This window comes from Ranitomeya variabilis, chromosome 1, assembly GCF_051348905.1.
Source record: "Ranitomeya variabilis isolate aRanVar5 chromosome 1, aRanVar5.hap1, whole genome shotgun sequence".
Classification (NCBI taxonomy): domain Eukaryota; kingdom Metazoa; phylum Chordata; class Amphibia; order Anura; family Dendrobatidae; genus Ranitomeya; species Ranitomeya variabilis.
This window is the reverse complement of record NC_135232.1, coordinates 10,181,354-10,188,375: the sequence shown is the minus strand read 5'-3', so window position 1 is coordinate 10,188,375 and position 7,022 is coordinate 10,181,354. Positions and strand designations below refer to the sequence as shown.

Sequence of the window (7,022 nt, the reverse complement as noted above, 5' to 3'; positions counted from 1 at the left end):
GTTTTTTATGCAACTGCATGGAATAGAGGGGTGCCGCTCTGTTTCCGGCTGACTGCACCCATGTTCTTAAGTTAGGACCGGATGAGATGCAGCATGTGCTGTCAATGGCCATTCTAAGCTGAATGTACTTGTCCTCATCAGATTGCAGGTGGTGGATAGCTTGAGGCTTGACAAATACAAGCATGGGAGACTGGCTCGGAATCCTTGGTCCATTGACGCTAAAAAGGAAAATGTAATTGAGGTTGTTCACTTCTTGGTCAGAGGTTGGGGCCGGATATGATGCTCCAGCACATGCGTGTGTAATCGTGGCCTTCCACTTCCGTGATCGTGAGTTGGGGCTGGATTTGACAAGACATACCAGGGTCACCTGGTGTGATGTCACGAGGGTGTCACATTCCCCTAGAAGACCTGGAGTTAGATAGTCACGTCGGGTAATGAATTGCAGGTCTTCTTTAGAGATGGTGTGATTTGTCCCATACTAAATGGATTTAGTTTCTTCTGGTGCTGAAGATGTTAACAAGCTGTGGTATGATATTGCAGCTCTATTTCAGCTGCTTCTGATCTGGTCATTACCTCTTCCTATATAAACTGGTCAGACTTTCTTGCCGGGACGCAAATCACAAATATGGAGTACTCTTGAAGGTAGAGCGGCCCGAGTCTCTGACCTTACTATGTGTAGCAGGAATTTAACATCTGTCCTGAAGGCTGCAGGTCTCACCAAAGTGATATGTTATCCTGAGAAAAGGCAGTTTTCCTGTTCTCAGACCACAGGGGGCCTTCCTGGAAAGACAGAATTGGAAACATTTAACACCTCTGATGCCTCAAAGGCAGATGCCAAATGGGACCTAGTACAGCCTGACAATTTGTATTTACTATCAATTTGTGAGAACATACACAAGAATTTCAGAGAAAATAATCCATTCATTGGTGGAGTGGCCATGGTCCAGTGAAAAACAAGCAATTATAATATCAACCTGAGAGGCTGGTCTAGAAATTTGACTTCCAGGGTTATTCTATAAATTAGGCCTGTACACATAGAAGCGTGGTTTACAGATTGAGGGGCAGCAAAGCTGATGTGTTCCAGTCCATATTCGTCCCCCACCCTCAAGGAGCAGAAAGCAGACTACAAAGTTAGATATTTCTGTAAGTTTTCTCCCATTTATTTTTATAATGTTTGCATATTGTATGTCAGTTCTTATTACCATATTTTTATACCTTTTTCTTACTGTAAGCACTGTACCTTATTTATTAAAGCATAAAACTTTAATAAGTTGAACCTTGCAAGTTCTAAAGAATCCATAGCCTAAAGTGTGTGAGCCTTATGATTGGCAGACAGTAGTAGCAATATTTCCGGGTCTCATCGCCCGTGTGTTTGGTGAATGGTGGCAGCGTGTATAAGCGGGTGTGTGGCCTGGGTCGGTGTGTGATTTATGCTCCCATTACAGCATTGAACAGAGGTTGAATGCTGGACTGAGAGAGGAGATAGATAAACCCTTGCAGGCGCAAGCCCAAGTCATGTGCTGAGAAGCAAGTACGTGATACTATGTTCCTATTAAATCCTGTCCCTTCCACCATTCCATGAGGCATAGGACAGAAAAGTAATGTAAACAAGACATAGACAAAACAGGGATAACAGAAAACCTGTGTCATACAAAAGCAGTAACTAACAATATGGAGGAGGATAGGGACAGGGAGGAATAAACTAAATGGGAACAGGATATAAACACGCATAGTACAGCAAACCACACAACACTTCTACAACAACTCTACTCCAAACACTTAGCTTTAGCACACAGCACATGAAGACAAAATCTTTTACCGGTAGGGACAAGATGCTGTGACTAGTTTAGGAAGAGATAATGACCAGATGAGAAGCAGCTGAAATGGAGCTGCATGTTTTTAATGGGTCGTTAACCTTTTCAGCACAAGAAACAATCCATTTAATATTGAACACAAGTCACACCATAGTGAGATGTATATGAACAGGGCGCACTAGCCAGCTAAGCACAGATAACACATCAAGGTGCCGCATCTAGTGGTTAACAAATGCAATGGGGTAAAAGGAGAAAAAGAACTACAAAGTGATGGACACATAAATATATAATGATACTACGAGAAAAAGGGAAGGGGGTAGACATGCATAAAAAATCAAGTAAAGCCTGTACAAAAACATGAACCCTGTAGCCACATAAATAATAATATATTGCAATAGTATAGTAGGCATTCCAAAGCAACCTATACAATGTATAAAAGAGGATATAACAATACATAAGTTATAATCATGCACTAAATCATGGGAGATAGATCTAGCACAAAATGATAATGTGTCATACCAATGAAAAGCCAAATATAAATCCAAGTCCACACCTGGAAATGATGTATCAAAACTCACACAGGGAAAATGGTATGTGTCCCAAGCAAAGCATGTGGAGAGAAGGTAGATGCAAGCAGCACTGGGGCAAAGTTGCTAGGACAGATAAGAGAACAACATAGCCTAAGTCCTAGGGTGATAGCCAAGGTAAAGTGTAGACTAGGCATGAAGGAAATTATTTTATTTTTTATTATTATTACTATACATTTTTAGAGCCATTTATTCCATGGCGCTTTACATGTGAAAAAGGGGGCAAATATAGACAAATACATCAAACATGAGCAAAAAACAAGGCATACAGGTACATAAGGAGGGAGGACCCTGCCCGCGAGGGCTCACAGTCTACAGGGGATGGGTGAGGATACACGAGGAGAGGGTAGAGCTGGTTGTGCGGCAGTTCAGTAGGTTGAGGATCACTGCAGGTTGTAGGCTTGTCAGAAGAGGTGAGTCTTCAGGTTCTTTTTGAAGGTTTCCATGGTAGGCGAGAGTCTGATGTGTTGTGGTAGAGAGTTCCAGAGTATGGGGGAAGCACGGGAGAAGTCTTGTATGCGGTTGTGGGAAGAAGAGATGAGAAGGAGATCTTGAGAGGATCGGAGGTTGCGTGTAGGTAAGTATCGGGAGACCATGTCACCATTATACATACGAAGCCGTGCTTGACATGACGATACGCGTGGGGCCTTGCCCCTGGTCCCTATATGCCTCCTCGCTCCTTTACTGCTAACTCTTTAGCTACAGCCTGGGTGTCTGTAGGTGAAATTTGCTTCATTTCGGCGGGAGCATGCGTCTGCCATTTTTTCAAGGACCAGGAGGAAGGGGGGATGGTGGAGTTATCTGGGGGAGGTTTTTTTGGGATTGTCAATGGCCATTGTTCATAGTAGACCGTGATTTCTGCTACACATAGCAGTACTGGAGCACTGCTATGCATAGCACAGGCTATCGAGTGATCACAGCTTCAAGACTCCTAAGGTGCTATTGAAGTTCGCAAAAAAAACAAAAGTTTTAGAAAAATCAAACAAACATAAAAGTTCAAATCAGAGAGTAATGTCACATAAAATAACATTTCCCACATGTCTACTTTACATCAGCACAATTGTTGAAACATTTGTATTTCTATGTGACAGAAAATACCAATAAGTGACACCATTCTAAAAACTGCACCTCTCAAGGTGCTCAAAACCACATTCAAGAATTTAATTAACCCTTCAGGTGCTTCACAGGAATTTTTAGAATGTGGAAGAAAACCACCAGGTTTATATCAGGTTTTTATGTTTGTCTGCTGTCACACACTAAAAGTCGCTTTTATTATACAAAAACTATTTTTTTAATCCCCATATTTTGAGAGCTATAATTTGTCCATATTTCTGCTGACAGTCATGTAACAGCTTATTTTTTGTGGAACGGGTTGAGGCTTTTATTGGTACCATATTCAGGCACATTTATTTTTGATTGCTTTCTATTCTGATTTTTGGAAGGCAGAATAAACAAAAAACAACAACATTCTTCGGGTCAGTATGATTACAGAAAGATCACGTTTATATAGTTTTTTATGTTTGGTGCTTTTACACAATAAAAACAATTTTATAGAAAAGAGAATTGTTTTTGCATCACTTTATTCTCAGTTCTATAACTTTTTTTATTGTTTAGCTGATTGAGCTGTGTGGTGGCTCGATTTTGGCAGGACAAGATAGCATTTTCCGAGATGCCATATTAATTTACTTTTGTCCTTTCGATTGTGTTTTATTCCACATTATGTTTGGCAGTATGATGATAAAGCATCATTCTTTGCCTCAATTTTTTTGTGTTCACTGAATGGTTCAAGTACTCAGCCACCTGGATATATGTATACGTCTAAGGTCATAAAGGGGTTAAATTAGTACCGTCTTCTGAAATTTTGTCTAATACATATTTTTTATTATAAATATTAGGTGTGGTCAGAAGAATGAAAGGAACAAGGCTAAGAGGAAGACCAGCAACCTGATGAATTGATACAGTCAAAATAAAGATGGAGAAGACCCTGATGGACCCATCTAGGCTTGCACAAGATCAATCTTCATACTGATCTTTAATCTTCAGGACCCCGGGTAACCGGTTGCTGCAGTGATGTTACCTTCCCTTCGGGGAGGGTGATGTCTCGCTTGGAGGCAAGGGAGATTCTTTCTATCAGGTAAGGCACTCGCATTCAACACATCTGAATCTAGGCCAGGAGGGGGAGCTCAGGACCGATTCAGGGGAGCTTCCATTAGCTATAAGCATCCTAGTCTATGGGAGGAGCTAGGCAGTTGGTCCAGGGAGACCAAGCAAGGCAGCTTTCCAGAGACACTGAAGGAGAGCAGAGGTCTAAGAGAGACGTAGAGCAGAGAGCAGAGGCTGAGCAGCCACGAGGGAAAGAGTAAGAACCTGAAGGAGTTGAATAGTGGAGAGCTTAGAGGGAAGAAGCACAGTGGAGGAAAGGGCTCAGGAGGGGAACAGCGGAAGGACACCCTCGGAGCCAGAGCGCAGAAGCCGGGTACCGGGAGCCTGAGGTCATGTTGTTCTCCAATGAACATAAGGATGAATGACCTCGGGGAGATCAAAACATCCAACACCGCGGAGACACCATCACGTGTTTCTCAACGCAGTGATCCAGAACACTGCCCCCATCCCTTATGGGAAATATGCAAATACATGTAGAAAAGCCGCGGAGACACCATCACGTGTTTCTCAACGCAAGCAATGAATAGCCAGGTCTTTCACCGGGAAGGAACAACCACGGGAAGGGCAGCATCCAATAAAGGAAAACCAGCAGTCTGTGGATGGATACCATGTTTTGGCATAGGTGGTTTTCCTTTATTGGATGCTGCCCTTCCCGTGGTTGTTCCTTCCCGGTGAAAGACCTGGCTATTCATTGCTTGCGTTGAGAAACACGTGATGGTGTCTCCGCGGCTTTTCTACATGCATTTGCATATTTCCCATAAGGGATGGGGGCAGTGTTCTGGATCACTGCGTTGAGAAACAAATGATGGTGTCTCCGAGGTGTTGGATGTTTTGATCTCCCCGAGGTCATTCATCCTTATGTTCATAGCCTTTTCACTAGGCACTGCTCCTAATAGCCAGTTTCCTACTCCACACTGATGAGGTGCAAATACCCCGAAACAGCTGTCTGTGGATGGATACTATGTTTTGGCATAGGTGGTTTTCCTTTATTGGATGCTGCCCCTTCTGTGGTTGGTCCTTCCCGGTGAAAGACCTGGCTATTCATTGCTTGCGTTGAGAAACACTTGATGGTGTCTCCGCGGCTTTTCTACATGTGTTGTTCTCCAAGATGCGAGACAGAACCAGAGGGCATAGGACTCTATGTCAATTGCCCGCATCAAGTCTGAGGTGAAGCAGTAACCCAAAGAGCCGGGTCATCTAAGAGATCCTATAGACAGGCTCGAACTGCCTATCGTACAGACATCTGTCTTAGGTCAGGAGGGGACTTTGCAACAAAGCTTTAAGCAGCAGGGACTCCACCAGCTAAGGTAGAACAAGTAGGAAAGGCTTAAGGACCTCACCTGGGATCATCACGAACAATAGACTTTAACTACATTCCCCTTAACCCCTTCACCCCGAAGCCTGTTTTCACCTAAGTGACAGGGCCAATTTTTACAATTCTGACCACTGTCACTTTATGAGGTAATAACTCTGAAACGCTTCAACGGATCCTGGTGATTCTGACATTGTTTTCTCGTGACATATTGTACTTCATGATAGTGGCAAAATTTCTTTGATATTACTTGCGTTTATTTGTGAAAAAAACAGAAATTTGGTGAAAATTTTGAAAATTTAGCAATTTTCAAACTTTGAATTTTTATACCCTTGCATTAGACACTCATATCGCACAAATTAGGTAATAAATAACATTTCCCACATGTCTACTTTACATCAGCAAAATTTTGGAACCAAATTTTTTTTTGTTAGGGAGTTATAAGGGTTAAAAGTTAAACAGCGATTTCTCATTTTTTCAACAACCTTTACAAAACCATTTTTTTTAGGGAGCACATCACATTTGAAGTCACTTTGAGGGGCTTATAAGATTTAAAATACCCAAAAGTGACACCATTCTAAAAACTACACCCCTCGAGGTACTCAAAACCACATTCAAGAAGTTTATTAACCCTTCAGGTGCTTCACAGGAATTAACGGAATGTGGAAGGAAAAAATTAACAGTTAACTTTTTTTTCCACATAATGATCTTTTACCAACAATTTTTTCATCTTCACAAGTATAAAAGGAGAAAATGGACCACTAAAGTTGTTGTGCAATTTCTCCTGAATACACCGATACCCCATATGTGGGGGAACACCACTGTTTGGGCGCATGGCAGGGCTCGGAAGGAAAGGAGCGCCATTTGACTTTTTGAAACCAAAATTGGCTGAAATTGAGATTGGACACCATGTTGCGTTTGGAGAGCCCCTGATGTACCTAAACAGTGGAAAATCGCCACAAGTGACCCCATTTTGGAAACTAGACCCTTCAAGGAACTTATCTAGCTATGTTGTGAGCACTTTGAACCCCCAGGTGCTTCACAGAAGTTTCGAACATAGAGGCGTGAAAATAAAAAATCAAATTTTTTCCCCAAAAATGATCTTTTAGCAACAATTTTTTTATCTTCACAAGTGTAAAAGGAGAA

At 42.1% G+C, this 7,022-nt stretch overlaps 1 protein-coding gene across 1 annotated transcript in view; it reads right to left on the bottom strand.

Moving 5' to 3' along the window:
• The window catches only part of LOC143793543 (uncharacterized), a 122,835-nt gene that overhangs the window by 75,669 nt on the left and 40,144 nt on the right, over positions 1-7,022 (bottom strand). The gene's annotated exons all lie outside the window — the stretch shown is intronic.